At 37.0% G+C, this 15,607-nt stretch overlaps 1 protein-coding gene and 1 long non-coding RNA gene across 3 annotated transcripts in view; one reads left to right on the top strand and one right to left on the bottom strand.

Moving 5' to 3' along the window:
- Positions 1-2,637, bottom strand: part of LOC140450259 (uncharacterized) — a 49,155-nt gene extending 46,518 nt beyond the window's left edge. For both annotated transcript variants that reach the window (XR_011951996.1, XM_072543779.1), the window contains exon 1: positions 2,204-2,637. The gene's annotated coding sequence lies outside the window, so the exon portion shown is untranslated. The remainder of the gene's footprint in view (positions 1-2,203) is intronic.
- A 179-nt stretch (positions 2,638-2,816) lies between these two features.
- Positions 2,817-4,978, top strand: LOC140449730 (uncharacterized). The gene is made up of 2 exons (XR_011951874.1): positions 2,817-4,293; positions 4,610-4,978. It is a non-coding gene; the product is annotated as an uncharacterized lncRNA (long non-coding RNA).
- Positions 4,979-15,607: the final 10,629 nt, after the last annotated feature.

Genomic DNA, 15,607 nt, shown 5'->3' on the forward strand with positions numbered 1-15,607 from the left:
CACATAGAGAAAAATTCGTATTTTACATTTCTAAATATTTTATGAAAGAAAATAGTTTCCCCGTAAGCGCCAAAAATGACTATTATGCTTAGTATAAACCTGGCATTTAACGCTTCATAGTAAAAACCTGGTATATGCTCAGCAGATACAGGTTTTTAACGTAGGATAAAACGATATGCGAGTTTTTTTCTAAGGAATAGAGCAACACCACTAATAGTTTCCACCACTAAGTGGAACTATCGTTAAAAAAAAAGAAGAAAGTTTATGATTATCATAATTTCGTCGAGGCCGTCTGGAAAGATTTATCATCACAGTCAAAAGATTGACGATAGCGAGGAGTTGATAGAGATGGACTTTTTGCAGGCCAGAGTGTTAAAATCTGGGATAGAGGACCCCACACCTGTGACGAAACCTTCTGGGATTACTAAGAAGAGAAAAGAACAAATATTAAAAAACTTAGGTCAAATTATACCGGCGAACCGCCATCAAATTTTGGGAAGAATTGCCAACTTCCGATTAATAATAATTTTCATTTTGTATTTTTAAGTAAACGTTTTTCGTAAATACTTATGTTTTATTCAACAACTGTTCATAAAAAATGTTTTGCCTTTCGAGGTAGTTATATAAATTTTATAATAATTACATAGCTAAAACCAAGCTTAAGACAAATTTGGATAATATGTGGTTTTAACTTGAGTAAACTTTAAGTAAACTTGACATAATTCTTTGCTTTGTTAGCCCGTATGTCGCATAACTAATGTCCATATGGTAATTTTGCAATTTTTTTTCTGAATAAAGTTAACTATGATGCTACACACTCTACCTTAAATGATTTTGTGTTATTATTGTACCAAAAGCACAAGGGATTAAACAAAAATCTTTAATCGCGTTTTTCTCAAAACTCGCTATAGTGGAGATACGGGGTTCTTTCTTAATAGGGCAGTATAAGCGTCTATATTCTTTGTTATTAGTAAGAGGGTACTCCTCAAAAATGTCTAATTTTTGTTAACTGTGCCGAAAAAGTAAAAGAGAAAGTAGTTTTAATGTTTTCTTTGCTGGAAACTAGTAAAAGTGAACAAAAATCAGTAAATACAAGAGAAAATCAATAAAGTAAGGGAATAACCAAATAAAATTTATGTGAAAAGCCAACAAAAACATGTAATTGTTTTAGTCATAACAAATGTAATTAAAAAATAATAAATATCAGTGATTTTTACTATTAAATTGTGTAAAAATAAAGAATATTGTTTAAATTAATCAAGATTTTTAATCTTTCAAAACAATATGGCATATGGCTGATATGCACACAAAGTAAAATTTTATGTACATTCAACACTGTTGTCACTTTTAAACAAACTAAAAATTTGATTTGAAAAATTTAATCTAATTAACTTAACTAAACTATAATACAAATAGACTAACTGCTGCCCTAAAGTCATGTTCCCCCAGTGTGACAGAGAAAACTGACACAAAGCAGTCCCTGCATTCTCATTGGTCATTTCAGTCATGTGGTCGATAATCCTGGCAAATTAGAAAGAGTTGTAGGGACTGTTTTGCATCAGTTTTCTGTCATACTGAGGGACTGGTAATGTATTGCACACTATTTGTATTATATGTCTATGACCCATACTCAACCAAAACCTAATGTAACAAAACTTAACTAACCATATCCATATAATAAGATAGACTGAGGGTTGCAATACTAGTCCGTTCCCCCAGTATGACAGAGAAAACTGACAAAGCAGTTCCTGCATCTCTTTCTAATTTGCCAGGTTTACGGACAACTTAACCTAAATGACCAATTAGAATGTCACATAGTCAATAAACCTGGCCCATTAGACAGAGATGCAGGGACTGCTTTGCATTAATTTTCTCTGTCGCACTGGAAGTACAGGCTAGTATTTCAATGATCAGACTATCTCGTATTATAATATGCCTATGCAACACTGATAGAATTACCCCATTCGAGCACATGAAGCGGTTGTCATTAGTCTAAATTCTTGTTGTTTCATATTATATAATGTAATATAAATTACATAAAAAAAGAACGTTTTCCAGACAATAAAAATCATTGTACAATCCTCAGTGATATAAATTTCATATTCAGTAGATATCCTACACACTTACTACATTAGTACCAAAAGGTATTCCTAATTATATTACTAATATGGAAGAAACACTTAATATTGTTAGGACCTTTTACCTTTTCCAGTTTTTTTGTTTTCTTCAAATGGGTTAAGTTTATTCCAGTCTTTTTCTATTTTAGGATTAATAGGATGTTCCTTTAAGTCTAAATAATCATGTGTCATTGTGTCAGGAATACTTCTACTATTTGATTCTTCCTTAATTTCACATTTAAAGCTATCCAAAAGAGCATTATCAAAGTCATTATACTGTATTTCTACTTTATACACTTCCTCGCTATTTTCTTGTTTTACTTCCATTTAATTACACTGTTCACTGTTTTTGTTGGTGTTTACAAGCAAGGAATATGAATATAGTAGTAGAAGTAGAGAAGTGACGATATAACAGGAACTGTTATTAATAACTGGTTACTGACAAATAACAGTGACTAAAAAAAATAATAGTTATCCAATAAATAAGTTACCAGTTATTCAGTTATATTTTCAGTTATCAAGTCAGTTACTTGACTAAATATGACATCTTATAAATATGACATTGTGTATCGACCAGGAAAAGATAACCAAGCAGCGGATATGTACTGGCTGATTATTCAGAAGAATAAAAGCCAAAAAGAAGAAGAAGAAGAAGAAGCTTTATCGCGCATCTGCTCTTTTGCTACTACCACGGCGGCAGGTGCCATAGATAAAGAATATATATTACCCAATATGATGGCAGGTGCATCAAAACCAGTCAAAACTCAAGTCACTTCACACTGCACTTTGTCATCCAGGGGTAACACGTATGTTTCATTGGATAAAATCAAAGAATTTGCCTTTCTCTCTCAATGAAGTCAAGACTATAACTCGTGACTTGACTTTAAAGGACCAGTGCCTTCGAATACCAATAATCGTTATATTCTTACGGTAATAGACGAGTTCCTCATCCGATCCCATTTGCTTTCCCATGCAGTGATATTAGTGCCAAAACAGTAATCAAGAATTTAAATAACTTATTCATGATGTTTGGAATGCCTGCATATATTCATTCGGATAGGGGGACTCAATTTCTATCAGCTGAAGTCAAAGAGTTTCTCAACTCCAGAGGAATCGCAACAGGTAGAACTACTGCTTATAATCCTCAAGGAAATGGTCAAGTGGAGGAAGTTGAATTCTACTGTCTGGAAAGCTATTCAACTGGCCTGTGAATCACATGAAGCACCTATTGAGACTTGGGAACAATAACTACCTGCCGTGCTGTATTCCATTCGTTCACTGTTGTGTACCGCAACTAACTGTACGCCGCATGAAAGGATGTTCGTGCACACACGTCGATCTCCAAATGGGAATACAATACCGTCATGGCTAGCAGAATCTGGGCATGTCTTGATGAAAAGGTTCGATCGGAAGAACAAGTACCAGCCTATCGTAGAGGAAGTGGAGATAATAGAGGCAAATCCTGAATACTCGTTTGTTAAACTGAAAGACGGACAGGAGACCACAGTGTCTAATCGTCATCTGGCTCCGTGTGGACGAGGTGAAGGGGAAATACTAGATATACCAGGTCGAGAATCAGTGTTCGTAGAAGACCCACATGAGTTACATTCGAGTCTTAATGATTCCTCATCCAATACAACCACGCAAAACATGCAGCCCCTGGCAGATACATCTACATCTCCCCCTCCACCGGATTCATTACTTCTTGAAGAAACTCTAATGAGTTCTGAACAGAGCTTATCGCCTTCTTCAGCACTACTACTATTCTGAAAGAATTCGTCATTTACCACGGTTTTTGGAAGATGTGGGAGAATGATGTGATATTAACCTCTTTAGTATTGCTTTGGCTGTAGACCTCTAATATTGTAGGCAACTTTATGCTGTCAGACTGTCAGTCTTTGACAGAAATCACTGTCACTCACTACCATATTAACAAAGAATATAGAGGGTAAGCGTCTATATTCTTTGATATTCATTTCTATTGTTTTTGTTATGTCTATATTCTTTGATTATATGTACAATTTATGTTGATTAAAACCTTATATCCTAGGTTTTGCTTTATCATTTCATGCCTAAAAATTTAAAAATTCACCAAAATATCCTCTTAAAAAAACCAAAATTAGATAAAGCTGTGCCGGAATTAAAACCACTGGAAAACCAACAACAACAAAAATCTGTAAGTATTTTTTTATTTTGTATTTATTGTTTTGATATTATTTCTTAACTCGATTAAAATATGTTTAGAAGCCTAAATTGTTTAAACATTCTGTTTTCTATATTTTGGATTTATTGTTTTAATGTTACTTTTTATCTTACCTAAAATATATATGTTAGTATTTGGGTGCCATAATAAATTGTTTTAAACATTCTATCTTTCGATACTATTTTCTAACTAATTATTTTGTTTAAAATGTATTCAAAAGTTTAAATTGTTTGGAAACATTCTATGTTTTTTTAATAAATTATTATTCTAATATACTTCTTTGTCTTAGATTGGTGTCACCTCAGATGATGAGATGCTAAATTATCTTTTGAACTCAATAGATGTATTGCAGCCTATAGCAGCAGCTTCAACTTCTTCTTCTTCCTCGGAAGACTGGACTCCCAATAAAATTGATAAATTTTCCAAAAGTTTAGAGGATCAATATACAATTATACATGTATATGGGCAGTTCCAGTCTTTCAGCATTTTAAAAGACAAACTTAGAAGTTGCCAACTGGAGCACGAACAGATTTTACAAATAGAAAAACAAAATAGAAATTAAAGCCAAAGAAAATAAACAAAAAAAACAAATTTGGAAATATTGATTAAAAACATTAAAGCAGATATGAGCAAAATTTTCAGTTCTTCTAAAAAATAATGTATTTTAGTAATTTATTTTTAGTATTTAGTACTTTAGTAATACGTTTAAGATTAGTAATAATGTGCATTAGTTTTTAAGTTTCTAAAAATAAAATTTATGTTTCTATATCTTTTTTTATTTATTAATTAAGTAGTAATTATGCAAATTGGTTTTAATGGTTAAAATTATATTGTATTTAACTATTTTAAATGGAAAATAAGTCACAATTTTATTTAAAATAGTTAACTATAAGAAAATAATTTCAAACAATATTAAAATCATACTGATTAACTAAATCGTATGTGTTTATATATACCTGCTGGTAATTAAAAAATGTGAAAGCGTAAAACAAATATGTTAATATGCTTTGCCTGAAGCGTGAATAATTATGATTGTTAACATACTTGTTTTATTCAGAGGCGGCTCTTAATTCAAAAGGTATTTAGTTAAAAGATTTTACTGTTTAATATTTGATTTAAGCATAAATCAATTTCAGATTATACAAGGTGGAACATTGTCACAAACCGGAATAACTGCTGTTAAATTTGAAAAGGTGTTATTAGATTTATAATATTAAGTATTTAAATACACATATATCGTTCTCAGGTTATACAATGTGGAATAGGATACATTTAAATAACTAATACTAAAGTTTAAAAAGTTTACAATTTATATAAGGTACACATAGATTGTCCTCACATTATGTAATTATTACAACAAAGAACATATCCTGCTAATTTTAGTAATGTAACCACAATACTGTATATTATAGTTTATGATTTACTTGTAATAATTAACGTGTAGGTGGCAAAGGGTACTTTAAAAACCGAAATAATTTGGTATAATCGGAAAAATTGTAAACTGGAATAACTGATATGATTGGTTTCTCCCACCAAAACTGCTTAGAAATCGGAATAATGTTAGGTTAGAGGTCAAGGGTTAAAGATCAAGGTAAAAGATAAGTGTTAAAAGTTAAAGGTCAAAGATCAAGTGTTAAAGGTCAAGGGTCAAAGATCAAGAGTCAAAGAGGTTAAGGGTTAAAGATCGAGGGTAAAAGATCAAGTGTTAAAGGTCAAGAGTCAAAGATCAAGGGTTAAAGATTAGGAGTGAAAGGTCAAGGGTTAAAGTTTGGTCAAATAATGGTTTCTCCCACCACAATTTGCACCAGTTTTGGTATAGAATATCTACTAGCAAGGAAGCAAACTAATAATAATTTCAAGTAATCCTTTATTTATAATAAATGTTATTCAACAAGTCCCACTATGAACAGCTATATGGTCCATTGTGGGAATCATTTGGGAAATGAAAATTTGGATTTTTATTAAAAAACTCTTTTACTCTATTTTAAATTGGAAAAAATTCACAGGGAACATAAACTGGCGAGCAGCCCTAGCTGCACTTCAACTAATGGCAGGAGGGGGCAGCTTTAGTAAAATATCTTCTGCTTCTACGGTATCAACATCGAGTTTGTCGGGGAAAACAAATTTGCGGCCACAATTCTCTTCATGAAAGAGATATTATATTCATTTCCACTTATCTTAATAACCTGACCGACATCATCTTTAACGTTTTTTTTTGTCATGTATCTTAATATAACATAGTCGTGACTTTGAATAGACAAATCTTGATTTTCTGAAGCTTTCTAAATCGCTAGAATCGTTGCAAATCTCTTCACTAACATCACTATTCGAACTACTGTCGTCATTAAAAACTTGACGTTTAACTTTTTTAGCCTTCTGCTTTTTTTCTTCTGAAAGTGTTTTTTAGCAAATATTTCTTTATGCTGTTCCTCTATGGCATCTTTCATGGGGGTGTCTGTTATTATTGCTGACTGCAGCTTCCTTCTGCTTCTAAGGTTTTTCCTAGGAGCAGCTTTGGCATGTGGCCTAATTTGCTGAGGGGTTATTATATTGGATGGGCCATTAATTGGGCTGACATGTCGTGGTTCCTTTACGTCTACATCCTGAACACCTTCTTTAGCCTTATATTCGTTACCATTTCCATTTTCTTCGGGCCTATCAGTGACATAAGATGACATAAAATCACTTTCTGAATGGACAGGAGTGAATGCTTTTGGGTATGCGGTACCAACAACATTACAAACATCATAAATGCTCATAGGTATGGCAGGATCATTTAGCATCCAGTCATCAACTCATCGGTTATAATAGCTTTTAAATGGAAAGAAGTAGCTCACGTCGAGCGGTTGTCATTAATGACTGCAATGGGGGGGGGGGGGAGGGATGTCAATAAAATATTCCCATTATCTTTACATAGATTCAGCACACGAACATCGTAACGGCTTTCATGGTTGCCAAGAATTAATAGAACTGGGAATTCTTTACTGCACCGCACGTGTTTGATAAAGTGCTCTATATACTTCAAAACATTGTCTCCCGTCATCCACCCAGAGGGAAACGCTGCAGTGGCTGATCCTAGAAGAGCCCCAGTAAACAGGAAAGGCTTAAATATTTTCCTCGGGAATACAAAGAATGTAGACACAAAAGTCCCATTAGTGCATATTGCAGTGCACATTGTTATTAATGTGCCTCTTTCAGCGCTTGTCACTTTTCCAATTTGTTTTTGTTTAATGCTAGCAAGTACCTTCCTAGGTTTATGCACATTGGTGACACCAGTCTCATCACAATTGTATATCTAGTTCGACTGGATATTATGTTTCGTTATCACACTTCTCAAGTTTGTGAAAAATGTAGCCACATTATGCTTGTTAAAGCTGGTGGCCCTGCTAAGGCTAGTTGCTTCTGGTTTTCGATGCGATAACATAGGGTGTCGTTTCCTAAAATTATTCAACCATTCGACTCCAGCTCGTATTCTTCTCATGCTAAGTTCGAGGCACCGTTAAACTTAGCGAATATAACAATTACACAATTTCATCATAATCATATACAAGTACATATTATGTACTCGTATAATAAAATACTATGATTTACCTTTCATCTTTAGGAAAACGATGAAAACTTAAATTTTTATTTTTTGCTTTTGAGTTTTTGCATCGCCGTTATAACTGCAAAGAGCTCGAATTGTTATTTTGAAATATATTTTTCAAAATTTTCACTTGGATACACTATAATAGTACGATGTTTATCGACAAAATAAGGTTTTAAAATAAATATCAAAGAATGTATACTTTGTCAGTGAACGAGAGGTAAAGTGGGTAAAGATTCGTCTGCTGACCAGATGTACTTACGAATACACTCTTTAATGGAAGTAGGTACATCTGGTATAGGTATAATAAAATTTTAAAACCATCCTAAAGAACAATAATATGTACTTGAAATAAAAATGTTTGGAATATAAATAGTTTTCAAACAGAAACAGTTATTTTAAAATTATTTTCCACACCTTAATCTTTTAAATTCGATACATCACACAGCCTTACGATCTAGCCCCGTAGAAAGTCTATATTGCGAAGCCAATTAGCCCACTTTGGATTAGACGTGAACAATTATTACTTTCCTATGCTGCCTCCGTTTCATTCAATACTTCCAATCAAGTTTATCCTCTTCTTACTTCATCAACTAACAACCAGCACTTCTATTCTAAATCACGATCAATAAAACCCATTCCACTAATTTTAACACAATAACTTAATAACATCTCTCTATCACAAACAATCCCACGACCCCTACCTCCATATCCTCCTTGGTCTATAATCATCCCTCAGTTTAACACATCGCTTACAAGATTCGATAAACTTACAACACCCAGGGAACTCATTAAAAAGTCTTTTAAAGAAATTATATTTACAAATAAATACGACATAGTACTCTACACTGATGCCTCAAAGAATGATACTGTTACGATAAATATATACTGGCCTAAATATATGATGACTAATAATATTCTGTTTTGTTGTAGAAATTTGGCGGAGGTTCTAGATTCAAAGTTATGGTGAATTCTCCAACTAGATATTTCTCGATTTTTCGATGCAAGACAAAGCGATCTTTCGATGCTGTTCTAGTATATCAGGATTTCGTATATAAATACAACATTTTTATATGGAGGGCCAGTTAATACTCAAGACCCGCGCTCGCGAATTTTGTACGTACGGATATAATAAATTGTCAGATAAGTTAATATAAATAAAGAAATAAATTAAATCCGTAAGTGTTATAAATATTGAACCTTTTAATAAATTCACAACAAATGGTGTCAGAACAGTGGAATACTTAAGATAAATTGCGAAAATAAATTACAAGTGAATATAAAATAAATTGTGAAAATGGCTACGATTTATGAGCTGACAGTGACTAATTTAAGAAGACATCTTGAAGACAGAGAATTAGCTTCTACCGGAAAAAAGGCTGAGTTAGTCCAACGACTAAAGAACGCTTTGCTAGAAGAGGGACTAGATCCAGAGACCTATATATTTGAAGATGCTGTCCTCTCGTCGATTTCGAAAGTTTCCGGCGACATCGCATCATTGGAGAACAAAGTTTCTGACGATATTTCGAAAGTTTCTTCTGATGTAGCCAAAGTTTCTGGTGATGTAGCCAAAGTTTCCGGCGATATCGCTTCGTTGGAAGACAAAGTTTCTAACGAGATTTCTTCGCTGGAAAGCAAAGTCTCTGCTAACATCTCTTCGGAAATCTCTAAAGTCACTTCTGAGATGTCTGCCCTCGACGATAGAATATCTTCGTTAAAAAATCAAGTTGCTGCCGATATGTTGGCCTTCGAAGAAAAGATGAAAGAAATGGAAAGGAAGATGGAGGAAACAGGGACAGCAGAGAGAGGTAACAATCCGATTACAGTGGAGATAAAAGAAGACGAGACGAAATGTAAGTTGGAGACACGGCCAAAATTTGAAGGAAGTGGAGGTTCTATTCATGTTAAAGTCCCAACTTTCGATGGAAAATCGTCATGGAACAACTACATGAAACAGTTCGAATCAGCCGCAAGAGCAAATGGATGGTCTGAAAAAGAAAAGGCGGTAAACCTGACTATCGCTCTTCGAGGAGATGCCTTAGATGTGCTTCAGACCATAGCCGTAGAGGAGACCGATGATTTCGAACAACTGAAGAAGAGGTTAAATATGCGATATGGCCACGAACATTTGGAGCATGTATATCAGTCGCAGCTTAAAAATCGTAGACAGAAGAAAGATGAGGCTCTTCAAGAATATGAGGTAGATATTGCCAGATTAGTACGATATGCTTATCCAACAGCTCCCGAAGACATGATGGAAAAATTGGCCGTTCAAACGTTTATTGATGGTCTTCGTGATCATGAAATGCAGAGAACACTACGACTAGCTCGTCACAAGACGCTGGTTGATGTCTTATCCGCCGCCCTCGAATACGAGTCAGCTACGCAGGCCTCTGGCGGGTACAGTAAAGTTAGGACTGTAAAAGAGGAAGGAGATGAAGATAAACTTGACCAGCTCGTTAATATGATAAAAAGCATGACATACAAGAAAACGAAGACCATCAGATGCTGGAATTGTGGCGAGATAGGACACGTACGAAGCTCCTGTAAGCACCCTAGGTACGACGCAAATCAAGAAACTCACCATCAGGAAAACTAGAACGGGTCAGCCTTAGGGGGGCAGCCTCGACCCAGAACTTTTCCAAAGACCCTCTCATACTAATAGCTTCTTTGAAATGTCGTGAAGATAGTGTATATGTAGATGGAGACATAAATGGTAAAAAGCATACGTTGTTGGTGGATACCGGAGCGACCAGAACCATTATACGCCCGACAGTTATAAACAGCCGAAAGAAACTGTTACCAACAAGGTTGCGACTTCGGACCGCTACAGGTGAAAATGCCAACATTCATGGAGAAATCCAGGTACAATTGGGAATTGGAGCAGAAAAGTTTGTCCATACTGTTATAGTTGCTGACATCGAAGAGGATGTTATATTAGGAATGGACGTAATGAATATGCATGGATTCCAATTGGATTTTAAGAATAAGGTAATCAAAGTTGGCAACGAGGAAGTATTTCTCCATCCACATAATGACAACACTGTGCAAGCAGCCATTAAAGAAGATACAGTCGTGCCTGCGAGAAGCGAAACGATCATAGTAGCGCGGCTACAGGGAATTGTGGACGAAGGGAGACCTGTTATGATGGAGCCTTGGAACCACGACGATGAGGTTGGCCGTGGAATCATAATTGGAAAGGAATTGGTGACTTCGGCTAAAGAAATTCCTGTGAGACTTATCAATGTCAACGACTACCCAGTGACCATAAAGAAAGAGACAAAAGTAGGAACTTGTGTACCTGTGACATCCATAATCCGTCAGGCGACAACATCTGATAATTCCAACGATAAATTCGACCAAATGGTTGCAGTTGCAGGACAGTCTCTAAATCAGATGGAGAAAAGGAAATTAAGGGAATTTCTTCGGCAGTATCGTGATATTTTCGTACCGAAAGGAGGAAAGACGGGAAGAACTACGGTTGTTAAGCATAAAATTGATACTGGTAATGCTAAGCCAATTCGTCAAACAGCTCGACGATTACCACAGGCGAAAAGAGAGGAAGCTGAAACGATTGTTCAGGAAATGAAGAAAGACGGGGTGATAGAACCTTCTACGAGCCCATGGGTCTCTCCGGTGGTCCTGGTTAAGAAGAAAGACGGAACGACGAGGTTCTGTGTGGATTACCGTTTGCTGAACAACGTTACCAAGAAAGATAGTTATCCTCTGCCTCGGATCGATGACACATTGGACACATTGGCTGGAAGTAAATTGTTTTCTACTTTGGATTTGAAGTCTGGATACTGGCAGGTAGAAATGGACCCAGTAGATAAAGAAAAGACAGCCTTCACCACAGGATCTGGATTGTGGCAATTCAACGTTATGCCATTTGGACTCTGTAATGCTCCTGCGACATTTGAGAGGCTTATGGAAAATGTGTTGAGAGGGTTATCTTGGAAAACATGCCTGGTTTATTTAGATGACATAATCGTCTTGGGGGAGACATTCGAAGATCATTTGAGGAATTTAGAAAACGTTTTTAATCGACTTAAAGCTGCCCAATTGATGCTAAACCCCAAGAAGTGCCAGCTATTTCAAGGTAAAGTCAATTATCTGGGTCATATAGTCAGTAAAGAAGGAGTGGCCGTGGATAAGGGAAAAATCGATTCCATTAAGGAATGGCCCAAACCAACTGACAAACATCAAGTGAGAAGTTTTCTTGGACTATGTACTTACTACCGGAGGTTTATTAAGAAGTTTGCAGATATCGCTAAGCCATTAACGCGACTTACAGAGGAATCAAGAGAATACCGCTGGGATATAGACTGCCAAAATGCCTTTGAAACGTTGAAAAAGCATTTAATAACAGCACCAATTTTGGGGTATCCACTGCCAGAAGGAGAGTTCATCTTAGATACGGATGCAAGTAATGTGGGAATTGGAGGAGTGCTGTCTCAGATTCAAGGAGGACAGGAACGAGTCCTCGGATATTTTAGTAAAGTTCTTTCAAAACCTGAGCGGAATTATTGCGTCACGAGAAGAGAACTTCTGGCAGTAGTGAAATCAGTAGAGCACTTCTATCAATACCTCTATGGAAGAAAGTTTCTAATCCGAACCGACCATGCCGCCCTTAAGTGGTTGATGCAGTTTAAGAATCCAGAGGGTCAGATAGCCAGGTGGATCGAACGACTCCAAGAATACGATTTTAAGATTGAGCACCGAGCCGGAGTTAGCCACAGAAACGCTGATTCTCTTTCCAGAAGGCCATGCCCAGCAGAGTGTCCTCACTGCAACAAAACGGAATCCAAGGAAGCAGCAGTGCTAAGAACGACGATTGTCAACGACGACTGGACGCCTACTAAGATAAGGGAAGAACAAGAGAGAGATCCAGTTATACAGAAAATCCGAAAATGGAAAGAGGAAAACCGTCGACCACCTTGGCAGGAAATATCAAACCTATGCTCAGTAGTTAAGACGTATTGGGCCCAGTGGGACTCATTTATCATCGAAGATGGCTTGCTTAAACGAGTCCTGGAAAATGATGACGGTTCAGAGAAGAGAAGACAGTTGGTGATCCCAAAGAGCAGAATAGCCGAAGTACTTCGTCAGTTACACGACAGTCCATCGGGAGGGCATTTTGGTGTAAGGAAAACCCTTCAGCGAATTCGGGAACGGTTTTATTGGATGAACAGTTCCGACGATGTAAAAGACTGGTGTAAGAAATGTACTATTTGTGCCACGAGTAACGGGCCTTACCGAAAAAGGAGAGCTCCTATGAGACAATATAATGTTGGAAGCCCGTTTGAAAGAATAGCTTTGGACATCGCTGGGCCATTTCCGGAAAGTGAAAATGGGGGCAAGTACATGTTGGTAGTAATGGATTACTTCACTAAGTGGGTCGAGATTTACGCACTTCCAGACCAGAAGGCCGCCACCGTTGCAGATAAGTTGATCCAAGAATATATCAGCCGATTTGGAGTGCCTTTGGAGATCCATAGTGACCAAGGCAGGAACTTCGAAAGTGATCTATTCCAAGGAATATGTGATAGACTAGGCATGAAGAAAACAAGAACTACCGCGTATCATCCGCAATCGGATGGTATGGTAGAACGAATGAATAGGACAGTTGGCAAGTATTTGACAAAGATGGTGTCCGATCATCAGCGAGATTGGGACCAATACCTTCCGTTCTTCACAATGGCCTACAGATCTGCTGTTAACGAATCAACGGGCCAGACACCAGCCAGAGTCCTATTCGGACGCGAAATGCGACTACCTTGTGATCTAGAATTTGGGTGTCGACCTGGAGAAGATGTAGCAGGTGAAGATTATGTGATCGAATTACGAAGAAGAATGGACGATGTACATGAGTTGGTCCGTTCCCACCTTCAGATCGCTAGCGACCGAATGAAGAAACGGTACGATACACAAGCCGAAAAGGGTTGCTTTAAGAAGAACGACAAAGTATGGCTGTATAATCCCAAGAAGCGAAAAGGTTGTTCTCCCAAATTGCAGCAGTTTTGGGAAGGTCCATACCTCATCATGGAGAAGATCAACGATGTCATCTACCGAATAAGCAAGATTCCGAGGGGAAAGCCGATGATAGTACACCATAACCGGTTGGCATCTTTCGAAGGTGACCACGACGTAGATGAAGAAGTGGAAGTAAACCAAGTCCAAGATGTGTTTAACCTCACGTTTGAGGAATTCATGGGTGCCTATGGAGGTACCGGTAAAGCAAGACATGGTGTTACCACTGAAGAAAAGCAAGATCTACTCGCGCTCCCCGATGACTACTCGCTGGCCCTTACCATCCCGGCCAGTATCAAAGACGCACCAGGGTTGGCATCCGTCTTTCGAAGGAAGTTTGGTCGAGTTGCAGAACTGCAATGCCAGGTGCCAGCTCCCGGTAAAACCTTGAAACTCCAAGATGCATCACGTTACCTTTTCTACCTGGTAACAAAAGACACTGCCCGTGACCAACCTACCTACCGAGATGTATGGGAAGCCTTACTTCAATTGAGAGAGCACGTACTAGAGTCCGACGTGCAAAAGTTAGCCATGCCAAAGTTGGAGTGCCGCCAATTAGATTGGAGGGTTATCCGAAATATGGTGGAGGAGATCTTCAAAGACACCGAAGTCCAGGTGTTAGTCTGTTGCAATCCGCTAAGTACCTTGTGCGGAGAGAAAACCGTCCCTTGTCATTTTTATACAACTGGAAGTTGTAAAAGAGGGTCCAGTTGCCGATACCAGCATACAGTTCCGGTTCCAGTCCCGACAAGGTTCCAGGAGGAACCATCTTTTAAGAGGGGGGCAATGTTACGATAAATATATACTGGCCTAAATATATGATGACTAATAATATTCTGTTTTGTTGTAGAAATTTGGCGGAGGTTCTAGATTCAAAGTTATGGTGAATTCTCCAACTAGATATTTCTCGATTTTTCGATGCAAGACAAAGCGATCTTTCGATGCTGTTCTAGTATATCAGGATTTCGTATATAAATACAACATTTTTATATGGAGGGCCAGTTAATACTCAAGACCCGCGCTCGCGAATTTTGTACGTACGGATATAATAAATTGTCAGATAAGTTAATATAAATAAAGAAATAAATTAAATCCGTAAGTGTTATAAATATTGAACCTTTTAATAAATTCACAACAATACAGTAGTAGGCTGTTCTGTAACCACGTCAGATAAACTTATCACATCATCTTGTATCTCCTCGTTTTGTAGCGTTCATACTGGCGAACTGTTTAGCATATTTCAAGCTTTCAAATCCATTTCTTCACCTAATAAACAAGTTGCAATATGCACGGACTCACTAGCCTCAATATAATCTATCTCCAAAATATATTCACTGTTCATCCTATTGTCCAAAAGATCCTTGATTGTTACCAACTAATCGCTTCCCAAAAAATAACAGCTACATTAATCTGGCTACCATTCCATATTGGTATTACAGGCAACGAAATTGCAGACAGCCATGCAAAACTTGCCTCAACATCATCTGATAATACGGTTAATATACAAATTAGTAAAGATTTAAAGTCTCACATTAAGAAACGAGCAAGAACCCGATGGCAACAACACTGGAACACCAATAACTCAGCATTACATCAAATCCAACAGTTAGTCGATAGCCCCCTTGATTTGATCTCTGCCGGTATGTCCAGACGAGACGCTATTGTAACATG

The sequence above is a fragment of the Diabrotica undecimpunctata genome, chromosome 9, assembly GCF_040954645.1.
Source record: "Diabrotica undecimpunctata isolate CICGRU chromosome 9, icDiaUnde3, whole genome shotgun sequence".
In the NCBI taxonomy this organism is placed as follows: domain Eukaryota; kingdom Metazoa; phylum Arthropoda; class Insecta; order Coleoptera; family Chrysomelidae; genus Diabrotica; species Diabrotica undecimpunctata.